We start from the raw sequence: 27,597 nt of genomic DNA, 5'->3' as shown, positions 1-27,597 counted from the left end.
GAAAAGATGTTGTTGTTGTTGTGGTCTTCAGTCCTGAGACTGGTTTGATGCAGCTCTCCATGCTACTCTTTCCTGTGCAAGCTTCTTCATCTCCCAGTACCTACTGCAACCTACATCCTTCTCAATCTGCTTAGTGTATTCATCTCTTGGTCTCCCTCTACGATTTTCACCCTCCACGCTGCCCTCCAATGCTAAATTTGTTATCCCTTGATGCCTCAAAACATGTCCTACAAACCAATCCCTTATTCTACTCAAGTTTTGCCACAAACTTCTCTTCTCCCCAATTCTATTCAACACCTCCTCATTAGTTATGTGATCTACCCATCTAATCTTCAGCATTCTTCTGTAGCACCACATTTCAAAAGCTTCTATTCTCTTCTTGTCCAAACTAGTTATCGTCCATGTTTCACTTCCATACATGGCTACACTCCATACAAATACTTTCAGAAATGACTTCCTGACACTTAAGTCTATACTCGACGTTAACAAATTTCTCTTCTTCAGAAACGATTTCCTTGCCAATGCCAGTCTACATTTTATATCCTCTCTACTTCGACCATCATCAGTTATTTTACTCCGTAAATAGCAAAACTCCTTTACTACTTTAAGTGTCTCATTTCCTAATCTAATCCCCTCAGCATCAACCGATTTAATTTGACTACATTCCTTTATCCTCATTTTGCTTTTGTTGATGTTCATCTTATATCCTCCTTTCAAGACACTGTCCATTCCGTTCAACTGCTCTTCCAAGTCCTTTGCTGTCTCTGACAGAATTACAATGTCATTGGCGAACCTCAAAGTTTTTACTGCTTCTCCATGAATTTTAATACCTACTCCGAATTTTTCTTTTGTTTCCTTTACTGCTTGCTCAATATACAGATTGAATAACATCGGGGAGAGGCTGCAACCCTGTCTCACTCCTTTCCCAACCACTGCTTCCCTTTCATGCCCCTCGACTCTTATAACTGCCATCTGGTTTCTGTACAATTTGTAAATAGCCTTTCGCTCCCTGTATTTTACCCCTACCACCTTCAGAATTTGAAAGAGAGTATTCCAGTTAACATTGTCAAAAGCTTTCTCTAAGTCTACAAATGCTAGAAACGTAGGTTTGCCTTTCCTTAACCTTTCTTCTAAGATAAGTCGTAAGGTTAGTATTGCCTCACGTGTTCCAACATTTCTGCGGAATCCAAACTGATCTTCCCCGAGGTCCGCTTCTACCAGTTTTTCCATTCGTCTGTAAAGAATTCGCGTTAGTATTTTGCAGCTGTGACTTATTAAACTGATAGTTCGGTAATTTTCACATCTGTCAACACCTGCTTTCTTTGGGATTGGAATTATTATATTCTTCTTGAAGTCTGAGGGTATTTCGCCTGTCTCATACATCTTGCTCACCAGATGGTAGAGTTTTGTCATGACTGGCTCTCCCAAGGCCATCAGTAGTTCTAATGGAATGTTGTCTACTCCCGAGGCTTTGTTTCGACTCAGGTGTTTCAGTGCTCTGTCAAACTCTTCACGCAGTATCTTATCTCCCATTTCATCTTCATCTACATCCTCTTCCATTTCCATAATATTGTCTTCAAGCACATCGCCCTTGTATAAACCCTCTATATACTCCTTCCACCTTTCTGCCTTCCCTTCTTTGCTTAGAACTGGGTTTCCATCTGAGTTCTTGATATTCATACAAGTGGTTCTCTTCTCTCCAAAGGTCTCTTTAATTTTCCTGTAGACAGTATCTATCTTACCCCTAGTGAGACAAGCCTCTACATCCTTACATTTGTCCTCTAGCCATCCCCGTTTAGCCATTTTGCACTTTCTGTCGATCTCATTTTTGAGACGTTTGTATTCCTTTTTGCCTGCTTCATTTACTGCATTTTTATATTTTCTCCTTTCATCAATTAAATTCAATATTTCTTCTGTTACCCAAGGATTTCTATTAGCCCTCGTCTTTTTACCTACTTGATCGTCTGCTGCCTTCACTACCTCATCCCTCAGAGCTACCCATTCTTCTTCTACTGTACTTCTTTCCCCCATTCCTGTCAATTGTTCCCTTATGCTCTCCCTGAAACTCTCTACAACCTCTGGTTGTTTCAGTTTATCCAGGTCCCAACTCCTTAAATTCCCACCTTTTTGCAGTTTCTTCAGTTTCAATCTGCAGTTCATAACCAATAGATTGTGGTCAGAATCCACATCTGCCCCTGGAAATGTCTTACAATTTAAAACCTGGTTCCTAAATCTCTGTCTTACCATTATATAATCTATCTGATACCTTTTAGTATCTCCAGGATTCTTCCAGGTATACAACCTTCTTTTATGATTCTTGAACCAAGTGTTAGCTATGATTAAGTTATGCTCTGTGCAAAATTCTACAAGGCGGCTTCCTCTTTCATTTCTTCCCCCCAATCCATATTCTCCTACTATGTTTCCTTCTCTCCCTTTTCCTACTGACAAATTCCAGTCACCCATGACTATTAAATTTTCGTCTCCCTTCACTACCTGAATAATTTCTTTTATCTCGTCATACATTTCATCTATTTCTTCATCATCTGCAGAGCTAGTTGGCATATAAACTTGTACTACTGTAGTAGGCATGGGCTTTGTGTCTATCTTGGCCACAATAATGCGTTCACTATGCTGTTTGTAGTAGCTTACCCGTACACCTATTTTTTTTATTCATTATTAAACCTACTCCTGCATTACCCCTATTTGATTTCGTATTTATAACCCTGTGCTCACCTGACCAAAAGTCTTGTTCCTCCTGCCACCGAACTTCACTAATTCCCACTATATCTAACTTTAACCTATCCATTTCCCTTTTTAAATTTTCTAACCTACCTGCCCGATTAAGGGATCTGACATTCCACGCTCCGATCCGTAGAACGCCAGTTTTCTTTCTCCTGATAACGACATCCTCTTGAGTAGTCCCCGCCCGGAGATCCGAATGGGCAACTATTTTACCTCCGGAATGTTTTACCCAAGAAGACGCCATCATCATTTAATCATACAGTAAAGCTGCATTTCCTCGGGAAAAATTACGGCTGTAGTTTCCCCTTGCTTTCAGCCGTTTGCAGTACCAGCACAGCAAGGCCGTTTTGGTTAATGTTTCAAGGCCAGATCAGTCCATCATCCAGACTGTTGCCCCTGCAACTACTGAAAAGGCTGCTGCCCCTCTTCAGGAACCACATGTTTGTCTGGCCTCTCAACAGATACCCCTCCGTTGTGGTTGCACCTACGGTACGGCCATCTGTATTGCTGAGGCACGCAAGCCTCCCCACCAACGGCAAGGTCCATGGTTCATGGGGGGGAGGGAAAAGATATTTCCTCAAATATTTATTCTTCATAAATGGCCCCCAATTTTGTATCATATATTAATTGACCACCACAAGATCAAGAGGCTTAGCTTTACATCAAGCTTCAACTGTGATCCACACATATCCATTGGAATTTCTGCTATAGCTTATATGTTCGTCAGTACCATATTCTTATCACACTCCATAAAGGGGTGTCCTCTAATATGGAAAGTTACTTTCACTGTCTCCAAAATTTCAGTTCACTCACAGGATATTTAAGACACCTTGATAAAGTGTAATTCCTGTTACAGCTTGAGTGCAAATAACAAAAATTTTCAAAATGTGTGACTTTCTTGTGCAGCAATTCTGCCACAGAGAGATTTAAAAAGGAACAACTTCATTGGCCCCTTCTCTTCCAATATCTTTACTGTAAGTGTAGAATGTCAAAGTTGCAATTGAAAGATGATTAATATTGAAAGAGTGAACCGATAACTGCCTTTTTCAATAAATGTCATTAGTACTTACGTTTGGTAAGTGAAATTTTTTTCCATAGTCAATGCAGATCGCTTCTGTTTCATTAGAATTTTGACTTCTTAAACGAGAACTTATCTTTCTGGGATACAATGTTTCAGCTTTCACTTTGAATACTTTCTGGTAAATGGTGATCTTATTAATTTTTTCCAAGACTTGCTTCTTCATGTCACCATCTAAATTTTCAGATAACATTGCATCCAGCACTTTCATCTCAGCAATGTACTTATCACAGTTAGAGCAAGCGTCATTCCTTGGAAACCCAAAAGATTTAATCAATCTGATGTTGATTTCTGTTCTATACATTTCATATGAAATGTCAAAATTCAGGTATTTTTCCTGGATCAATTCAGACAATTTTTCCACCCAATATTCCTCTGGGAGATACAACTTCTTGGTCTTGTCTTTGTTGTAAGACTTGATATACCCTCAAATGAAGGAATGTGATCATGCACAGCCATTTCTATTTGTTCCTTAATTGTCCATGGCCTACTTCCATGCTTACCCATTCCAGCACAAAAAGACTTACCCAACTTCAAAAATTTCTGAACTGTCGTTAATCGTCATCTTGAACTCTATCTACTGCCATTAAAACTATTCTGTGTATAGGAATTTCATGTACAATGTGGCTACCTTTCACTCTTACTCTGTGTCTGAAACAATACTCTTGAAGCTGTGTTTCATTTTCATTCTTCCTTGATCACCTTCTGTGAAGTGGAAGTATTGTTCTGATGCCTGTCAGACACAATGATTCTTCATTGCACTCTGACATATCAATAAATTTGCGAATAATATTTGATTTTTCCTCAGCACTTACTAGCCCAAAACTCTTCAACTTAACAGTTGCAGTCCTTTCCTAGTTCTCGTGACTGAACCCATTGTTCCTTCATGACTGTGCTCATTTGCCCCTGTACTTGCCATTTCCTGACATTGTTATAATCTGAAGGTCTCTGTCTTTCATCCTCAGATGCAGTACTCATCATTCAATATACATAATAAACTATTATTGGATGTATATGTGGACAAGGGAAAAAATTCATACATTTTTCCTGGATTTCCCAGTTGAAAATACACTTTCTCCTGGGTGAAAATACACTTTTTCCATGTTAAGTGACAGTATACTTTTCCTCGGAACTGTAAAACTTATCAATCCTTTGAATGGTTATGGTTTTATACAGCATTGTAGAATTTCCCTGTACTTTAGAAAATAAAACTCTGGGGAAATAAGTCACATTTTGGAAAGATCTATGATATGCAGCAACATGTACACTGCATATTTTCATATTACGGACGTATAAATTCGAATTCCATCAAACACCGCATGTTACTTTATGAAGCATTGAAATCGAGATTGCCATCTGCTTTTGTAAGCCAGTCATAGCTCATGTCATGTGGTCTCGCCAGGTCTCTGATGAAGAAGTTCGAACCAACTAGAGAACTGGGCATTGCTTCGGGAAGAGACTGATGACCGGTTGCACCACATTTGGTTGATGAAATCGCTGTTGCTATGGCAGACAATGCTGCATGCAATTCCCTATTGTCAGGCAGTGCACGTGTGGTATCACGACAGTTGAATTATCTGTGGTGCACTGTACAGAAGATGCTTCGAACCATTCTCACACGGTATCCGCAAAAGATCCATATTGTACAGCAGCTTGCACCACAGGACGCACAAAGATGTGTTGACTTCATTCTCCACTTTCTCGCAAGGATTGAAGTTGACAAGGGCTGGCCCTGGATCATCCTATGGACAGACGAGGCTCATTTTCCTCTGAGGGGTGAGGTGAACACACAAAATTGCCAAGTGTGGGGATCTTCACCTCCAGCCACTGCCAATGAAGTTCCTCTGTATGGTGAATGTGCCAGCATCTAGTGTGGCTTCATGGCTGCTTCCATCACTGCCCCATTCTTTTTTGAAAAGGTTGGTGCTCAAGGACCAAAGATTGCAGTTTGACTAACCAGCATTACTGCAATATGCTCCACCTGCCCTACAGGAGAGAGACACACTGAACTCAAGAATTTTCATGCAAGATGGGACTCCACCACACAATGCTCGTGAAGTTCCCCTGCTTCTTTGAAACACATTTAAAAACGATTGAATTATGAGCCAACTGCTTTCATATGCTTGGCCAGCAAGATCAACTCATCTCACTCCCTGTGATATCTGGTTGTGAGGCTACCTGAAGGACAGGGTTTACCAGGGGAACATTCACACATGTGCTGATCTGAAGCACAGCATATCAAGAGAGGTATCCAGCATACCTACAGACACACTTCGTTCTGCTGTGCAAAATGCAATCCTGTGCTTTCAGACTCTTCTGGACACTGATGGTCGCCTTATGTAGCCCCTTTTGTAGCAGTAATGGTACTGGTATGTAATGGTATGATGTACCATAGAAACACATTAAAAGTGTTTCAATTTAATTGATTCTGGATTGTTTCTCTTCCCCATGTCCTTGAAATTAATGTTAGCAAGTTTGGTACTCATATGGTAATTAGTTATTGGTAGACTGGTACTAATTACTAATAAGAATTAGTAATTAGTAATATGTTAAATAGGGAAAGTTAAATTATAACCATCCGGTACACTGACTAATTAATGAAGAGAGTGCCAGAAATTGCTATTTTTGATGTGAAATGTCAAAAAGTTACCACAAAAAGTCTCGTGACAGTTTTATTTTGGCTCTCCTGTAGTAATTGTTTTGCCCCACCTGGTACCGTACTTTCCTTCCAAATAGTGTTCCTCTGTAGCAGACTAAGTATATTACTTTAGTGTATGTTCTTTACAAGAGCACCTCAGCAGACAGCATTTTGCCACTGTATATCCTTCAAATTCATGTGCTGCCTCATTCACACCCATACATAGTACATTTTTCTGTGTCTCTTCTACAGATTAAAAGTAAAAACATCAGTACCACTTAGTTGTGTTAAAGCTGTAGTTTGCATATAGTCTACTTAAAATACAAAGAAACAACGGAAATTCCAGGCTGAAGTGTCAACAATATTAGGAAAAGGATAGATTTCTACTCACCATAAAGATGGCCTGTTGAATTGCAGACAGGCACAATGAAAAGATTGTTATACTTCATAGCTTTTGGCCAAAGCCTTCTTCAGCAAAGAAATCACACATTCACAAAAGCAAGCACACCTCGCACACACATGATCGCTATCACCAGCAGCTCCGACAATTAGGTGTGCTTGCTTGGGTGATCGTGCATGTGTTTTCTTTGCTGAAGAAGGCTTTGGCCAAAAGCTATAATGTGAAACAGTCATTCCATTGTGCCTGTCTCCAACTCGGTAGGCCATCTTTATGGTGCATAGCAGTCTACCCTTTTCCTAATATTGTTAAAATAAAATGCACATTACTGTAGTCTGTAGTGAACTGCAGTAAGCTTTATTCCTCGCAGCAATTTTGCATTGTTCAGCTGTTCAGTTCAGGCCATTGCTGTCACCCAGAATTCAACCTGACAGAGTGATATAAAATGTATAATGTCATGCAAGCTTGTGGTATTTGTTTAGGGATATGTTTATGGTTGGCTAACTATTGAAACATTGCAGGTAAAATTGAGATACGTGCAGGGTTACTGAGGTTTTAGGATGATGTGACACACTACATCCATACTGAAGAAGACAAGAGGGTGCACCTTATTACTTCACAGGACCTATACATCATGAGGGATTTTGGCATAAGCAATAATTAGCACCTAAATGTGAATTGTTCACTGTGTGTGTTGGATCTGATCACACATAATGTAATAATTAATGTGATATGCTCTTGATTTACATCTAGGTCTATAGATCTGCTGGGGAAATTCGCCATATAATAAATCAGTAATGTATCAGGTTTTATGGCATTGTGGGAATGCTAGTGTTAATAAGTAAAATAATTAATTTGGGTGCCTTGTTTCTGTTCACATCTTTATCCTAGTACTGTTGTTGTTGTTGTTGTTGTGGTCTTCAGTCCTGAAACTGGTTTGATGCAGCTCTCCATGCTACTCTATCCTTTGCAAGCTTCTCCATCTCCAAGTACCTACTGCAACCTACATCCTTCTGAATCTGCTTAGTGTATTCATCTCTTGGTCTCCCTCTACGATTTTTACCCTCCACGCTGCCTTCCAATACTAAACTGGTGATCCCTTGATGCCTCAGAACATGTCCTACCAACCAATCCCTTCTTCTAGTCAAGTTGCGCCACAAACTTATCTTCTCCCCAATCCTGTTCAGTACCTCCTCATTAGTTATGTGATCTACCCATCTAATCTTCAGCATTCTTCTATAGCACCACGTTTCAAAAGCTTCTATTCTCTTCTTGTCCAAATTATTTATTGTCCATGTTTCACTTCCATACATGGCTACGCTCCACACAAATACTTTCAGAAATGACTTCCTGACACTTAAATCTATACTCGACGTTAACAAATTTCTCTTCTTCAGAAACGCTTTCCTTGCCATTGCCAGTCTACATTTTATATCCTCTCTACTTCGACCATCATCAGTTATTTTGCTCCCCAAATAGCAAAACTCCTTTACTACTTTAAGTGTCTCATTTCCTAATCTAATTCCCTCAGCATCACCCGGCTTAATCCAACTACATTCTATTATCCTCGTTTTGCTTTTGTTGATGTTCATCTTATATCCTCCTTTCAAGACACTATCCATTCCGTTCAACTGCTCTTCCAAGTCCTTTACTGCCTCTGACAGAATTACAATGTCATCGGCAAACCTCACAGTTTTTATTTCTTTTCCATGGATTTTAATACCTACTCTGAATTTTTCTTTTGTTTCCTTCACTGCTTGCTCAATATACAGATTGAATAACATTGCGGAAAGGCTACAACCCTGTCTCACTCCCTTCCCAGCCACTGCTTCCCTTTCATGTCCCTCTACTCTTATAACTGCCATCTGGTTTCTGCACAAATTGTAAATAGCATTTCGCTCCCTGTATTTTACCCCTGCCACCTCCAGAATTTGAAAGAGAGTATTCCAGTCAACATTGCCAAAAGCTTTCTCTAAGTCTACAAATGCTAGAAACGTAGGTTTGCCTTTCCTTAATCTACCTTCTAAGATAATTCGTAGGGTCAGTATTGCCTCACATGTTCCAATATTTCTACGGAATTCAAACTGATCTTCCTCGAGGTCGGGTTCTACTAGTCTTTCCATTCGTCTGTAAAGAATTCGCGTTAGTATTTTGCAGCTGTGGCTTATTAAACTGATTGCTCGGTAATTTTTACATCTGTCAACACCTGCTTTCTTTGGGATTGGAATTATTATATTCTTCTTGAAGTCTGAGGGTACTAACAAGCGTTAACTGAAGTATACAGTTGATTATTTAAATATTAATTGGGCTACATGCAATTTCTGTCAGAGACAACAAAGGACCGGGAAGAGCAGTTGAATGGAATGGGCAGTGTCTTGAAAGGAGGATATAAGACGAACATCAACAAAAGCAAACTGAGGATAGTGGAATGTAGCTGAATTCAATCAGGTGATGCAGAGGAAATTAGGTTAGGAAATGAGACACTTAAAGTAGTAGATGAGTTTTGCTACAAGTTGTACAACTTTGCTTCTGCTGTTTTTCCCCAACATTTGACGCCTCAATGAAACAAATTGGTTACACATGTATCATACAAAGTATTTTCCATCACTGGCCACTACTTTCTCCCATCTTTCGGACAGTGTACGAATCCCACATCGAAAAAATTGTTCATCTTTTGTAGCGATCCATGGATCAATCCAATTTGTGACTTCTTCATGAGATCGGAAGTGTTGGGTCAGCCAGGCCATGCACCATTGATCTAAATAGGTGATAGTCAGAGGGAACAATGTCTGGAGAATACAGCAGGTTGGGTAGGATTTCCTATTTTAACGTTCCCAAGTACGTTTTGAACTCTTTTACAACGTGGGGTCAAGTGTTGTCGTGCTGCAAAATCACTTTATCGTGCCTCTCACTGTATTGTGGCTGTTTGTCTTTTAATGCTCTGCTCAAACGCATCAATTGAATTTGATAATGAGCACCTGTGATTGATTCATTTGGTTTTAACACCTCATATTATATGACGTCGAGCTGGTCCCACTAAATGCAGAGCATGATTTGGGGCCGTGAATATTCGGTTTGGCCGTTGACGTGGAAGCATGGCCGGGATATCCCCATGATTTTTTGCATTTAGGGTTATTGTAATGAACCCATTTTTTGTCCCCGGTCACAATGTGATGCAGAAATCCCTTCCGTTTTTGCCTCTGAAGCAACTGTTCACAAACACACAAATGCCGTTCAACATCTCTTGGTTTCAGTTCACACGGGACCCAAGTTCCTTCTTTCTGAATCATTCCCATAGCCTTGAGACATTTTGAAATGGGTTGCTATGTCACTCTCACTAATCATGCCAATTCTTCTCAAGTTTGATGCGAGTCTTCACTCAGCAATGTCTCCAATTCTGCATCTTCGAAAACATTCTCTCTTCCACCACTATGCTGGTCTACGACATTAAAATCACCGTTCTTTAAGTGTTGAAACCACTCACGACATGTTCTTTCACTAATAGCTTCTTTACCATACGTACTTGAGAGCATTCGATGAGACTCAGCTGATGAAACAAAACAATAGCACCTTCTGCAAATGATGAGAATTAGGCTCGTAAACTGACATTTTCAATCAAGAACAACTTTATGATACAGACACAAATCGACTAATGTTTGAATGAGTTTATGTTGACCAAGGTCCAAGCTAACTGCCTGATGTCTGCAATATGTTTATTTCAACTGCTACTTACCATTGTTGCCAACATCAGCAAACGGCGGAAGCAAAGTTAAGTTGTACACCTTGTATTTGGGGAGCAAAATAACTGATGATGGAGAAAGTAGACAGAATATAAAATGTAGACTAGCTATGGCAAGGAAAACAATTCTGAAGAAGAGAAGTTTGTAAACATCGAGTACAGATTTAAGTCACAGGAAGTCTTTGCTGAAAGTCTTTGTATGGAGTATGGGCATGTATGGAAGTGAAACATGAACGATAAATTGTTTCGACAAGAAGAGAATAGTAGCTTCCGAAACGTGGTAATACAGAAGAATGCTGAAGATTAGATGGGTAGATCACATAACTAATGAAGAGGTACTGAATAGACTTGGGGAGAAGAGGAATTTGTGGCACAACTTGACAAGAAGAAAGAATCGGTTGGTAGGACATGTTCTGAGGCATCAAGAGATCACGAATATAGTACTGGAGGGCAGTGTGGAAGGTAAAAATTGTAGAGGGAGAACAAGAGACGAATACACTAAGGAGATTCAGAAGGATGTAGGATGCAGTAGGTACTTGGAGATGAAGAAGCTTGCACAGGATAGAGTAGCATGGAGAGCTGTATCAAACCAGTCTCTGGACTGAAGACCACAACAACAACAACAACAACATGCATTTCATGAATTTTCATGTCTTTGCTACCTTCTATAAGTACAGTATCAGTATCCACTGAAGTCCTTTATGAAAGTGACTGTGTAAACACTGGAGTACAGTGTTGTTGGTCTTCAGCAGATCCCCACACACAGTACTCTAATTTTTACAACTGCAGTTTTTGCTTATTTATGACTCAGTTGTGGCCAAAAATTAAAAAAAGCACAGAGTAAAGAAAGCAAAATGTAGAACTGGAATTTTTTTAAACATTATAGTATTCCCAAGATTTTCCTTGTCTAATTCTCTAGCAGTTGTAACACCAATGACAGACTGAAAGTACTGCCAAAGAATGCTAATTTGCTACGAGAGATTGTTCAGTACATCTTGCTTCCTTAAGCAGTTCCTTTACAACATTGCAAAACAATACAGGGTGTAATTATTATGAGTTTGTGATAACTTACAAATGTCTTTTTGTTACTGGTTGATCACTGAGCATTATGTTGACAATTCCTGAACATATTGCCATTGTCACATGGTGTCTATAGGGTTTTTCTTATGATGAGCTGCAATGATGGTTTCAATGGAAAGGATGGACCAATGAATAGAAGCATATGGAAACTGTTGGATAAACTTCAATGAACAGGCCCAATTGCTGATGAGTCTCAACCAGATCCACCTTCCACAAGAGTAGCTGACACCGACACCATACGGGAATCAATTGAATGGTATGCTAAATCTGCATAGTATCTTTCTTGTCAATTGCAAATTCCAAAATCAACAGTGTTCAATGCACTAAAATTCATCGTGAAGAAGTGTGCATATCATTTGCAAGTTTTACACCAACTTCATTATGAGGACTTAGTGGAATGCATGGTGATGTGCATAGATTTGTTGGTTTCTGTGGAGACTGATGATTTGATGTCACACCTGTTGTTTAGTGATGAGACAACCTTCCATGTAAGTGGACACGTCAGCCAGCATAAGTGTCACATATGGGCTGACACAACCCCAACTCAGTTCACTGAGTATATCAGGGGCAGTTCAAACACCAAATTGTGGTTGGGAATTATGAGGACATAGATTTATGGACATTTCATTTTCAGAGAGTAAACCATTAATGGTACCTGTTACTTGGATATGCTGACTTAATTTTCTCCGCTCACAATTGGAACAAGATAATATCTTAGACACTGTTGTTTACCAACATAGTGCCCCATGCTGCTATGTGATAGTGGTCAGGGACTAACTGAATGAAGTGTTTCCCAACAGGTGGATAGGACAAAGAGGCCATTGACCATGGGAGCAGGGTCACTGGAGCTTACTCACTGAAGACTTTTTTTGTATGGGGATTAGTTAAATCAAAAGTCTGCATAACAAAATTGACAAAAACTGACAGCTAGAATCTCTGATGCTGTGTCCTAATCACACCATAACACCTGCAAAATGCATTTCATGAAACTGTGCACAGATGGGAAGTGTGCAGAGACATCAATGGCAGACACGTTGAAATGAACCAGCAAGGTGCAGTAAATAAAACCAACATAAAAGACGTCTGTAGCACGCAAAATGTATGAAATCTGAAATATATCATTTTCAAGGAAATAGTTACTTATTTTGCAGACACACTGTATTTTAGACCCAGAATGATTAAAATTTATTTTGTATTTAATATTTTTAGTCTGTTATAAATGAAGTACGAGATTTGCAAAATAATTCGCAAATGAAGCAATACAAGACGGATGCAGTCTAGTTTCCTTTGGCAATTACACAATTAAAATTGAACGACATATTTTCTTCAACATGCTGGAACTGTGATAGAAATGGTTTTACATACACCCAGCATTGTGTAAAACGTTTGCTGATAGTATATATTGTAATTGAGAATAGATGACAAAATAGCAAAAATCAGAAATATATATGATATCCTTCAGAAGCAACTATGACAATTATTGACAAAAAAAGTCGATGCACGTCACACTTACAAGCATTAGCTGCAGTTATAAGCTACTCAGAAAACTTGATACATTTTATTATGGCATAAAGTCAAGTACTGGCATGCCAGTTGGGTACAAAAGAGAAGAGGTGGCCATTAGAAGACATCAGCTAATTGCACGCTCCACAATCACAATGCGACAGCAACGGCCCCTATGTGAAGAGGACATAAGCGCCATGACTGGCTGTCGATGCCCAGTACAATAGCAGCTTCAAGACTAGTGACTTGTATAGCAGCGACTTAGGATTGTCTACACCAGTGGTTCCCAACAGGTGGTCCGCGGACCCCCAGGGGTCCGCTAGCTGTGATAGAGGGCTCCGCAAGATGCTATTAGAATAAAAAATATATTAAATATATTTCGTATGATAACAGATTTTTTTGTTTTTGCTGCTTCCTGCATGAGCAGAGCTTTAGCGAACGCTAACTTCTGCGTCTAGTGTCTCCCTAGAGCCAACTGACACTAGCACACTCTAGCGCAAAACTGTCTCTTTGCAGCTGACAACTGACAGTCACTTTACACACAAACTCGCATTTCAGACGACAATCGACCACTGGTAATTTATTGCCAGTGCTTTCACAGACCGTGTTGTTTACATATTCAATATTCTGTATTAAAAAGGTAGTGTTTGTAAAGCGTTGTTTTTCACGGAAGCTACAGTTCACGTAGTTACATATGGACTGTTGGTTAAAAAGTGGTTCGTTATAACGAGAAAGGCCTACAGATGAAGAGGAAGATAATGCATTTGATGAAACTTCCTGGCAGATTAAAACTGTGTGCCCAACCGAGACTCGAACTCGGGACCTTTGCCTTTTGCGGGCAAGTGCTCTACCAACTGAGCTACCGAAGCACGATTCACGCCCGGTACTCACAGCTTTACTTCTGCCAGTATCTCGTCTCCTACCTTCCAAACTTTACAGAAGCTCTCCTGCGAACTTTGCAGAACTAGCACTCCTGAAAGAAAGGATATTGTGTGGACATGGCTTAGCCACAGCCTGGGGATGTTTCCAGAATGAGATTTTCACTCTGCAGTGGAGTGTGCGCTGATACCGGGCGTGAGTCGTGCTTCGGTAGCTCAGTTGGTAGAGCACTTGCCCGCGAAAGGCAAAGGCCCCGAGTTCGAGTCTCGGTCGGGCATACAGTTTTAATCTGCCAGGAACTTTCATATCAGCGCACACACTGCTGCAGAGTGAAAATCTCATTCTGAAGGCATTTGATGTTCAAGCAAGTAAGTCACTCAGTTTTAATTTTTTCCTGTCATTTTCAGTTCATATTCAATTTTTATTTTTTAAGGAGTTTGTTATACTAAACACCCAGATTTGAAGACAAAGATTTTGAGCAATAATCAAAAATTTAACAATAACAATGATGGCTAAACTGAAAAAGTTGTAAACTCAATATTTTTTCAATAATGACTATGTCAATGTTTTCTAAGTACCAAAAATAAAAAACTTATAAAAAGACTCTTAATGTGGCTTTTTTAAGTACTTGATACTGTGATATGACAAGGTACCAATCATGCTCGATGAGGAGGTCCTAGAGAAAATTTTGTTGGGAACCCCTGGTCTATACTGAAGAAAATTGATTATTTTGTATGTTGCCCTTTACTTCTGACATACCTATGTAATTAAGTATTGTCTCTTTTCATTTTGTAATAAAACTCATTAATATGATTTGTTTGAATTGTTTGTCTGGCAAACTGAGTATGTAGAATTCCTAGACTCCTCATATTTGATGAAGAGCATGGAGACATAAAACATTTTATTATAAAGCACAATGCTATATGGACAGTTATGAAAAAGATGTTATGTCTGGATGAGATACACCTATATGTGCAAACAAATTGTTTCACTCAAGTACATGAACTTTGGTATTACGCTCATTGTAAGACACACATAGCTGCAATATCCTATGATCCTAACACACTTCTGAGAGGTAGTGTGGGATGGACGGCTTACATTTAAATAGATTAAGTTTTGATGAGTCTTTTGCCTGAAAAAATTCATGAAATAATAAAATATGTAACAGGAGTAAAGATGTACCTGCAAATCACATAGAGGGAAAGAAAAGCTCATTGCATTGGAACATAAATGTAAACTTCAAAACTTTCAAATGTTATAGTCGCTGACTTCTTCTTCAGCCTAAATACTGGTTTGACGCAGCTCTCCTTGCTCGTATACCCTGTGCAAGTCTCTCTATTTCTACATAATAACTGCAACCTACATCCATTTGATCCTGCTTATTGTAGTCAAACCTTAGTGTGCCTCCGCAAGTTTTACCGCCCTCCTCTTCACACTTCACAGCAAAGTCAAATTTACAACTCCCTGATTCTTCAAGATGTGTCTTTTCAATCAATCCCATCCTTCAGTCAAGTTGTGCTATAAATTTCTTTAATTCCCAGTTTGACTCAGTACCACCTCAGTCATCTGATCTACCAACATATAATCATCAGCATTCTTCTGTTACACAGCATTTCAAAAGCAATTTTCTTACATGTTCCAAAAACCAGTGAATTTTCAGATTGTGTAACCACTTATTTTATCTGCCTAGATGAAGATTGGCATAACAAGGTTGAGTATTCATTTGGTTAAATCTATAGCAATGGCTGAGATCAAGGTTTGGCAAGGTGGCATAGCCAACAAGTGTGGAAACGAAATAATAGTTCTGGCACCAAATTAATCTGTAACGAAGCCTGATGTCTATGTTCATGCCATATTTAATGGACTTTTCATTATAAAAACTAAAACTGTGAAATAAAATGAGAAATCGATATTGGATAACAGACAAATGCCTGCCAAGAATTTTGATGCATATACATATATCATACACAATAGTTTTATATAAAAACAAAGATGAGGTGACTTACCGAACAAAAGCGCTGGCAGGTCGACAGACACACAAACAAACACACAAAATTCAAGCTTTCGCAACAAACTGTTGCCTCATCAGGAAAGAGGGACATTGTCTGCTTGTGTCTGTATGTGTGGATGGATATGTGCGTGTGTGCGAGTGTATACCTGTCCTTTTTTCCCCCTAAGGTAAGTCTTTCCGCTCCCGGGATTGGAATGACTCCTTACCCTCTCCCTTAAAACCCACTTCCTTTCGTCTTCCCCTCTCCTTCCCTCTTTCCTGATGAGGCAACAGTTTGTTGCGAAAGCTTGAATTTTGTGTGTATGTTTGTGTTTGTTTGTGTGTCTATCGACCTGCCAGCGCTTTTGTTCGGTAAGTCACCTCATCTTTGTTTTTATATATAATTTTTCCCACGTGGAATGTTTCCTTCCATTATATTGATACACAATAGTTTGCTATACATATCTTGTATTTAAACAAAGAAAAACAAAATTATGTGTCGCTTCTGATATATATTAGTGCTGGCACAGATGTGCAGTACAATGCCCATACCATATACCAGACATTAATGTTGAAGCATCTGCACAGTTTTTGGGGAAAACGATCTTATGTTATGAAAAATGGTTTAAATACAGGCTATTAAACTTTTGAGATGTAAATGTTGATATCACCTGAGCAATTTAATTTTCTAAATATGGTTAGATCACGTGACCCATATCGCATTAGTAATGCAAGCAGATAATTTTTCTGTCTTGGTAATGTATTTCATTTCATTTCACTTTATCTTTTGTTGGTCCTTTTAATCATTTGTTGTACAAGGTGTACAATACGACATTGGATAAGTCATTGCGATTTACAGTGCACATTTTTAAATCATAGAAGAATATTTACATTGGTTTAGGCTTAATATTATTACAACTTAAAATTCAGCTTTTTTGTATGATATTTAAAACAAGTAATTCAATCTGGTTTTTTTCCCCATAAAACTTTTGATTAACATTTCATTTATTCTTTTTTTTAAATATTTGGCCATAAATTTTTATGTTTCAAGATATTCACCTATACTATAAGAACACTTTTGTAATAAATATTTATGGACAGGAGTTTTAAGTTTTGAAGTGTCTTTTAATGTTATTAGGTAGCTTGTTGTATAATCTATACAGATAGATACTCTGGTAAGTTAATGCAAGATTGTTGCTATTTTCTAACAGTTTCATAACAAATATTATTACTTGTAAAATATGCAAACATGGTAGTGCAAGTATGTGAAGTTTCTTAAATAAGGGCTTGCATGAGCTTCTTGAGGCAGCATTCTCTATGGCTCTTTTGGCATATAAAACAACTTTGCTAGCAGATGCGTTTATCCAAAAAAATCATGCCATATCACAGTAAGGATTCTGCCTGAGCAAAGTATACATATTTTAGTGTCTCTTTTAATGAGCAACCAAAAAGAATTTTGATAGTGTAGTCGCCAATGATCAGAAAAATCAGTAGGAACTTGGACTGTTCAATATTTATTTATTTTTATCACTCCATAAAGGTCACTAGAGGGTGACAGTGGCCTAACACCATCCCGTAATATATAAATTTTGGTGACAGAGTAACCTGCAGCATATCCCAAAGTCTAGGTTTGTTTGTTTGTGCAAGGTGGCTCCATTATTTAACTTTGGCCCAAAAAGGTACATTGTTAAAATTAAAAACTAAAATGGCTGCAGAGCATTGCCAGAAAACGAAGTATATAAGACTTCGCAAAGGTGAGAACATTGAGAATTGCAATATACGGGTTTCATAATGCAAAAATAGAAAATACAACCTTGTAGGTGATCTAAATGATTTATGGAAAATCTCATATAAAGATGTGAAACAAATACTAACAAAGAGATAGAGGGGCTGGCCAGTACTTACCTCAGCTCAGTACAACCGATAGATACACATAAAACAGAACTGAAAATTTACGTTCCTAGCTTTCGGAACAAATGTTCCTTCATCGGGGAGGAGAAAGGGTAAAGAAAGGGAAGAAGGGAAAGGAGATTCAGTTACTCACAACCCAGGTTATGAAGCAACAGGGAAAGGAAAATAGGGAGTGTAGCAAGGATGGAGGCATGGTTGTCAGAGGGAAGCCAAAGATATTCTACTGTAAGTACTGTGCCAGCTTCAAACCAAAGAGGATGCATACAGAAGTAAAGAGGTATATAGTATAAAGATAAACACAACTATGTAGGATGAAAAGATGCGTGAATAGCTAAAGAGGAAAGGGAAAGAGGAGAAGACTGAAGAGTGAATGGGAGTGAGGTTGTTTAACGTAGGTTCAGTCCAGGGGGATGGCGGGATGAAAGGATGTGTTGGAGTGCAAGTTCCCATCTCCGCAGTTCAGAGGGACTGGTGTTGGGTGGGAGAAGCCAAATGGCACATACGGTGTAGCAGGTTCCTAGGTCCCTAGAATTATGCTGGAGGGCATGCTCCGCTACTGGGTATTGGGCATCTCCTAGGTGGACAGTTCGTCTGTGTCCGTTCATGCGCTCAGCCAGTTTAGTTGTTGTCATGCCGATGTAAAAGGCTGTGCAGTGCAGGCATGTCAGTTGATAAATGACATGTGTAGTTTCACACGTAGCCGTGCCTTGAATTGTGTATGTTTTACCAGTAGCGGGGCTGGAGTAGGTGGTTGTGGGGGGATGCATGGGGCAGGTTTTGCAGCGGGGTCGGTTACAGGGGTAGGAACCGCTGGGTAGAGAAGGTAGTCTGGGAATATTGTAGGGTTTAACAAGGATGTTACGGAGGTTAGGGGGGGGGGGGGGGGGGGACGAAAGGCAACTCTGGGTGGTGTGGGGAGAATTTTGTCAAGGGATGATCTCATTTCAGGGGTTGACTTGAGAAAGTCATATCCCTGGCGGAGTAATTTGTTGATGTTTTCGAGGCCAAGATAATATTGGGTGACAAGGGGGATGCTTCTGTGTGGTCTGGGGGTAGGAACATTGTTGTTGGACGGGGAGGAATGTATTGCTCGGGAAATCTGTTTGTGGACAAGGTCTGCAGGATAGTTGCGGGAGAGGAAAGCACTGGTCAGGTTATTGGTGTAATTGTTGAGGGATTCGTCACTGGAGCAGATACGTTTGCCACGAATACCTAGGCTGTAGGGAAGGGAGCGTTTGATGTGGAAAGGATGGCAGCTATCAAAGTGAAGGTACTGTTGTTTGTTTGTGGGTTTGATATGGACAGAGGTGTGGATGTGAGCTTCAACAAGATGAAGGTCAACATCCAGGAAGGTGGCTTGGGTTTTGGAGAAGGACCAGCTGAAATTCAGATTCGAAAAGGAGTTGAGGTTATGGAGGAAATTAAGGAGTGTTTCTTCACCATGAGTCCAGACCACAAAAATGTCATCTATAAACCTATACCGGGCCAGGGGAAGCAGCTGTTGGGTCTTCAGGAAAGCCTCCTCCATGCCGCCCATGAAGAGGTTGGCATAGGACGGAGCCATCCTGGTTCCCATGGCCGTTCCCCTGATTTGTTTGTAGGTCTGGCCTTCAAAAGTGAAGTAATTATGGGTGATGATGAAGTTGGTAAGTGTGATAAGGAACGAGGTTTTTGGAAGATCTTCGGGTGGGCGTTGGGAGAGGTAGTGCTCAAGGGCACTCCAACACATCCTTGCATCCCGCCATCCCCCTGGACTGAACCTACATTAAACAACCTCACTCCCATTCACTCTTCAGTCATCTCCTCTTTCCCTTTCCTCTTTAGCTATTCACGCATCTTTTCATCCTACATAGTTGTGTTTATCTTTATACTATATACCTCTTTACTTCTGTATGCATCCTCTTTGGTTTGAAGCTGGCACAATACTTACAGTAGAATATCTTTGGCTTCCCTCTGACAACCATGCCTCCATCCTTGCTACACTCCCTATTTTCCTTTCCCTGTTGCTTCATAACCTGGGTTGTGAGTAACTGAATCTCCTTTCCCTTCTTCCCTTTCTTTACCCTTTCTCCTCCCTGATGAAGGAACATTTGTTCCGAAAGCTAGGAACGTAAATTTTCAGTTCTGTTTTATGTGTATCTATCGGCTGTACTGAGCTGAGGTAAGTACTGGCCAGCCCCTCTATCTCTTTGTTAGTATTTGTTTAAAATACAACCTTGAACATTTTTATCTCAACAGGGCATTTCTGTTATTTATCAATGCACTCAGGTATGTTAAAATCATGTTGCCCTAAGGCAGTATAAACAAAATAAACAAAGTACAGGAAACACGATCTCACACCTGTGCATAAATGGTTCACAGTAGAGCAGAAAAGACTTAGAATTTTGGTCATAATTTCTCATGAAAAATCAAAACAATTGTGATACAGAGAAAGTAAACTACACGAGGTTATAAAGTAAATACATGGTAGAGCTCAGATTCACCAAGTGAATAACGCTCAAAACATTGTAAAGTACATGAAATGTTATCAGGAGCAACTGGGAAGAAGTACAAATAGCAAAAATACTTCCTCTGAAGTTGGTATCACCCCAAATGCCTTCAGCAGTTTCTTCAATAATGCCTGTGATTTAAATAATATTGCTGCAAGTGAACAAATTAATTTGACAACTTTCAGCCTCAAATAATGGTAATAATTTACTGAAACATTTTGAACTCATTGTTTTTGCGTTTAAATGCAAAGAGGTTAAAGTAAATTACCACAAAGGTAGTAAACTTTAGTCACTCAAAATCAGAGGACATTTATGGTATTCCCAATTTTGCAATAAAAAGTACTGACATAACAACAAATCCTCTATGTTCTCTAATCATTGAGTATTTAATAGTATTTATTAAGCTTCATCCTTAAACAACGTAGTAGTTAAAGCTCTACTAAAAAATAGTGACAATCTCTCTTGTTCACACTTCTTTCAAAAGTACTAGAGTATGCAAACGTACTAGAATATGTATTTACTTTATAACCTCATGTAGTTTACTTTCTCTGCATCACAATTGTTTTGATTTTTCATGAGAAATTATGACCAAAATTCTAAGTACTAGAGTATGCAACAAATCTGTGAGCATCTATCAACAAATAACATTCTCAGTGACTCACAGTATGATGGTCTGGTGTGTCAAAAGTGAAAGCAGTTCAACACACAGTTTCATTAGTGCTACACTCATTTCACCTGTGACTATTTGTTAGTGCTAAGCCATTGGATCTCAGGAAGGCACCCAAATTGGTCAGCCACATGATTCTGACAAAAAACAAAACTCTTTTTGATCAGCTCATATGACAGTGATAGAAAAGAAATACTGTAGTTCAACAATAGAATGAAAGTTTTCGCTGTCATATGTGGTCTGTCACAAAGTCCTGTGTTTAGACCTTCCCCATTCATAATCTATGTAAAAGTATTATGTTGTGCAAGTTCATACTATATGCAGATGCCATCCATTTGCTACAGTTGGAAAGATTTGACAGCATAAAAGTAAAAATAATTTCAGAGCAGCTAGTATGTAGATTAGAATCAATGAAGCCTATGTTAACTGTAAATTTCTCTTCAGTTTTTGTATTACATTTGACAATAGTTATGCTTCTGCTAAACTTCTCAGGATTCATCCTGACTCAAAGTTGACTTGAAAAACTTGTGTGTTACATCTGTGTACAGAGTAGACAATGTTTCAAAAGTCTGACAATACCAACAGTTAGGTCTCTCTTTAATCTTAACTATTTGATATGCAGAAAGGAAAACCAACACAACCATAAACTCTGACAGTCTGTGCAGCAATATGATACATAAACATATAACATTTTGCCAGCAAAGGCATTGAGCATGACACTTACGAGGGGACTTTCTGGGAGGTGCATCGAGTTATGAGCGCCCACTTTACCTGCTTATAGTGTGGGTAGGTACCTATCACACCCTAAAATTGTAGGTGCCAATGCAGCCTCGTTTTTGAAATATTGCCTGTTAAAGTTTGGGCAGTTCCTTATGTATAGAAAAGTTTCACTATTGTGGCAAGTGAGCGAGCAGCCGAGTGGCAAGTGAGCTACACTCCCGTCCAGGCGACCCTGGTTCGAGACCCGTCTATGCTACTTTTGTTTCTTTTTTTTTTCAAATGCCTGTTTTAATTTATAATTAATCATGAACATTCTGCAAGGAATTGATTAAAAAGAATTACAAGCCTCTATAAATCAAAATTACAAATTGAATGTCACATTCTGTTTCAATCATTTGCGTTTTTATTTTAACAGGAAATTAACCATAAAATAATATCTTGAAATATTTTATTATTGTTCAATTTGTTTTTGTTGTATTTTTAATTTTGTTCCGTTGAGGTAGGGAATATTAAAAAAAAAAACAAATGAGGGATTAAAAATATCTTTAATTTAATGGAAAGTTAATCAATATTTCTTATATTTTGATGAGTACATTCTGACAGATGATACTTGTTATAAATACAATCAAAACATTTGTACTTTCGACACCATGAGCATTGTATGAATGCACATTCATTTTTGTCGCAATCGCATCTGTATTTTCTCAAGTCCGCAGGAAACGCCACTGCATTGACGTTATGGAATACTTCTTTTTGCGATGGATGTAGTGTTTTGCAAAAACAAAAGCAGCATATACGGGTCTCGAACCAGGGTCGCCTGGATGGGAGTCTCGCTTGCTTGCCACTCGGCTACTCGCTCACTTGCCACAATAGTGAACCTTTTCTATATATAAAGGGCTGCTCAAACTTTAACGGGCAATATTTAAAAAATGAGGGGATATTGGCACCAACAATTTTAGGGTGTGATAGGTGCCTACCCACACTATAAGCAGGCAAAGTGGGAGCTCATAACTCGATGCACCTCCCAGAAGGTCCCCTCGTTAGTGTATTTAAAGACACCACACAAAACTTGCTCAGACAAAAGCATTTTAACCAGTATATGAATTTAAAACATGTCTCCAAAATGATATTGAAAACTAATGTTGTTTCATTTATGTTGTATTTATATAATATATTAAATAATGGAAAATCCAGGATGGAATGTAACAATATTACGAACAGGATAGTTTCTACTCAGCATATAACAGAGATGCTGAGTTGCAGATAGGCACAACAAAAACACTGTCACAAAATAAGCTTTCATCCAAAAAGGCTGTTGTCTGTAATTTATTTATTTATTCAGCCAGGTATCATCTCACAATGTTAAAGGATCTGTCGTCATACAGAGAAAATAAAACAAAGTATTTTTGAGTGTTTTTTTTGTGAATGGTCTCACTCTCAATTTAAAAAAAAAAAGACACAACACACTCAGTTCTGCACATTTAGAGGATATACACCAATGACAAGTGTACCAAATTTTGAGGAAGTAATAACTAGGGTGGAAACTTCAATTTTTTGTAAATTATTTCAAATCTTGAGGAGAAACAAATCAGTAAGCCGACATATTTTTCACATTTTCATTCAACAATATCATATGGAACCATGTTCTGGGATACCTCAGCTTTAAGAAACAAAGTCTTCATTGTTCAAAGAGTATTGTAAGAATAATATGTGGTAATCACTGATGATCATCTTACAGACCTCTGTTTAAGGAGATGGGCATTTTTATTACTGCTTCACAGTATATTTATACCTTCATGAAGTTTGTTGTAAATAATCTACTGCAGGAACAACAGTGCACATACTTACAATAGCAGAAGAAAAATCACATTCATTACTCCGCATTAAGGTTCTCTTTAGCACAAAAAGGAATGCACGATGAAATTGCACAATTCTTCCACCGAAATTTTTGATTGCTTTAACGATTATCTAAAATGCCTGGTAGACATGAAAAATAAATATAAAAATCAAATGAAAATATTTCTCTTTGACAACTTCTTCCATTCTGTAGAAGAATGTCTACTTTTGAAATTTGTAAAAGGTGGCGGTTAGGGAGGAATTACAAGCTAACATCTGTATTTAAAAAATATATATCACATAAAAAGCTTGTTAACTGACAGTATGTAGCCATATTTACATATGAATGTTTAATGTGAATGTAAAGCGACTTGTTCCACATTATTACAATTAATCATGGAGACAATCTGTAGAATATGAAACTAATTACTCATGGAATATGTAAGTATGATGTAATTATGAGGACAGGACAAGTGGCTGGTCATGGCCTTGTCAAAGGAACCATGCTGACATTTGCCTGGGATGATTAGGAAAACCTAAATCAGGATGGCCAGACAGAGCAAACTCCAACCTCCCAAATACGTCAGTGGCTTAACAGCTAAACTGCCTCATTTAATTGGTCCCTATTATACAATGTTCTTTTTGCTGTGCACAATTTACAGCAATTAACTCCCTCCAAACAGGACATGAAGGCCAAACGGTACTGACTGGCTGCCGTGACATCCTCGGCTCATAGGCATCACTGGATGCAGATGTGGAGAGGCTTGTGGGCAGCACACCGCTCTCCCAACCATATACCAGTTTCTGAGATCGGAGCCGCTACTTCTCAATCAAGTAGCTCCTAAGTTTGCTTCACAGGGGCTGAGTGCACCCCACTTGCCTACAGCGCTTGGCAGATCGGACGGTCACCCATCCAAGTGCTAGCCCAGCCCGACAGCGCTTAAATTCGGTGATCTGACAGGAACCGGTGGTACCGCTGTGGCAAGGCCATTGGCACAGCAAATATAATATAACACAGAATTTGCCACTGCACAACTATGGGGCCCACTGGTGACTTTTGGACCATGAACATTGTACCTCACCATATCATACTCACAATGTATATGTAAAAAGAAAGATGATGAAACTTACCAAACAAAAGCGCTGGCAGGTCGATAGACACACAAACAAACACAAACATACACACAAAATTCTAGCTTTCGCAACCAATGGTTGCCTCGTCAGGAAAGAGGGAAGGAGAAGGAAAGACAAAAGGATATGGGTTTTAAGGGAGAGGGTAAGGAGTCATTCCAATCCCGGGAGCGGAAAGACTTACCTTAGGGGGAAAAAAGGACAGGTATACACTCGCGCACACACACACATATCCATCCACACATACACAGACACAAGCTTGTGTCTGTGTCTGTGTATGTGTATGTGTGGATGGATATGTGTGTGTGTGCGAGTGTATACCTGTCCTTTTTTCCCCCTAAGGTAAGTCTTTCCGCTCCCGGGATTGGAATGACTCCTTACCCTCTCCCTTAAAACCCATATCCTTTTGTCTTTCCTTCTCCTTCCCTCTTTCCTGACGAGGCAACCATTGGTTGCGAAAGCTAGAATTTTGTGTGTATGTTTGTGTTTGTTTGTGTGTCTATCGACCTGCCAGCGCTTTTGTTTGGTAAGTTTCATCATCTTTCTTTTTAGATATATTTTTCCCACGTGGAATGTTTCCCTCTATTATATTCACAATGTATATGTATGTACAAGGGCATGCTGAAGAGTAATGCTTCCAATTTTTTTTATGTGAAAACTTTTACAGCTTCTTAAGTAAAACAAGCATTATTAACACTCTATTTCGTTATTCTTCCTGTCTACATATTTGTAGGGTTGTGCCACTGGAGGGCCCTCAATTGTAGCAAATAAAATATCAGTGTATAATGTAACTATGTGAGAAACAGTGTGCTATAATCAAGTTTCAAGTTTGTACACACATGGAGCACATCTTCTTCAGCCTGACAATGCCAGACCACACATAAGCACTGCAACAATTTGACACCTTGAGTTCACTATCATCAATCATCCTCGATGCAGTCTGACTTGGTCCATGTGATTTCCATCTGTTTTCAAAACTTCAAGACCATCTTTGAGGACTTCACTTTGATAGTGATGAAGCAGTGTAAGCAGAGGTAAGGTTGTGACTCTGTCAACAAAGTAAAACATTCTATAGTGGCAATAGCAACAAACTGGTTACGGAAGAAATGAAGGGCCCATGAAATGAAATAGTGAAGTTCACTTTTTCATTTTTTGAGTTTTCACCAGTACACGAATGTCTTTTCTACTAGGCTAAATGGGAAGCAGTTAGCTTAGTCATAGTGTAAATAACTTTCGAAACGAAACTGTACAGGGAAAGAGCTCAGTCCATATGAAACAGGGAAACGAAAGGCTTAGCCCACTAAGTACTGAACTTAATGTAATCTGTAAATCTGCGGAGTGCTTGTTTATGTGGTCTCATTTCTGTACTTCCAACGCAGCAAAGAAGGCCTAGAAAAGATGAATTTGGGTCAAGGTTTAACAATGCATTCTAAAAGTACTGAGTTCAAGAAGTTGTAGTTTGTCATAAGGCATTTATGGCAGTGCACAGCATATCAAAATGTAAGATTCAATACTTAGTGCTAATCTTCAAACTACTGAGAGTGTCCCTAATGGTAACAGAAGGAAACATGAGAACAGGCTCTGGAAAACAACTGCTGAAATGCTTAATATCATTAGCGGCATATTGCCTTCTTTCTGGATACACATACTTATTATGGGTTGAAAGATAAAACTACAGTATAATCTCTGAAGAACTAGATATAAGTAAAATGTTCATTTATTCAAAGAGGCTTACCCAACAATTAAGGCATCTTATGAAATGTAGTGACATATTTCATACAAACTTCAGTATTTTGTTTGGGTATCCTCACTCATATATGTGCAGTACCTATGAGGAATATACAGTGAAAGTGAAATGCCTGGAAATGGTGCACTGAACTAGTGGCAATAAGAGATATTCAGTCTCAATTAAAGAATTTGAGAACTTTAAATACTTTCTGCAAATAGCAACCCATCACATTTTATAAGAGGAAGGAAAAAGTTAAAAAGGAAAGTTGAAAGAGCATGTGAAAGGAAGCCATATGTATGGATTTATGGATTTTAACAAGAATTTTTTTTCTGGCTAACATTATAACTAACACTATATATTATAAATGGCAGTTACCTATGTAAACTTTCAACAGGCACTGTTTATATAATGCAGAATGTACATTTTTCCTTTACCCTGAATGTGTTGTCAAAAAAGGTAGTGATGCTGTCTGTTCGATGATTCATACTCCTGTTATAGTTACTTGACATGGACATGAAAATCTTGATATATTTTGTGACTCATGTACAGCCAAAATGACAACTACACTCTTATATGATTTTTGCACAGTTTGGTTACAGTAGAGGAAAGATTTGACACTGTAAAAGTAAAAGTTCCAATAAGAGGACATTCTTATTAGGAATGTGATAAAAACACGAGTCTCATAAACCGGAAAGATACACAGAAATCCCAGAAGATTGGATAGTGTTCACATCAGCATGGTCAAATGTTGCTGAAGCTCTATCTGAAACTTCTTGCCAATGAAGAGCATTTGTGAAGCCCTTCTACAAGCACAAGTGTCCCTGTTCTACACATTCAGTTAAAGAACTCAAGACAGACAGAACTCACCCAAGGGTTGTCAAATTGAGCGTGACTTATAATGGAGCATGACAGAGTCCTGCTTTGAAGTTGGCTCTTTCAGCTGTAGAATCCAATGAACTACAGTTTGATTTGGCTGAGTTATACTAGTAAGACTGTATGATAATCTCCAACTATGGTACAGTTTCAAATTGTAAATTGTTCTGCCTCATATTTTCAAACTTACTACCC

The 27,597-nt window shown here is 38.8% G+C and overlaps 1 non-coding gene and 1 pseudogene across 1 annotated transcript; one reads left to right on the top strand and one right to left on the bottom strand.

Annotated features, from left to right (window-relative positions):
- Positions 1 to 14,259: 14,259 nt before the first annotated feature.
- Trnas-cga lies at positions 14,260 to 14,334 on the top strand. The gene has a single exon. It is a non-coding gene; the product is annotated as a tRNA-Ser (tRNA).
- A 10,212-nt stretch (positions 14,335 to 24,546) lies between these two features.
- Positions 24,547 to 24,664, bottom strand: LOC124617469 (annotated as a pseudogene).
- Positions 24,665 to 27,597: the final 2,933 nt, after the last annotated feature.

Source organism: Schistocerca americana, chromosome 5 (genome assembly GCF_021461395.2).
Source record: "Schistocerca americana isolate TAMUIC-IGC-003095 chromosome 5, iqSchAmer2.1, whole genome shotgun sequence".
NCBI classification, from domain to species: Eukaryota; Metazoa; Arthropoda; class Insecta; order Orthoptera; family Acrididae; genus Schistocerca; species Schistocerca americana.
Note: the sequence above shows the minus strand (reverse complement) of the source record. Positions and strands in the feature narration are given on the sequence as shown.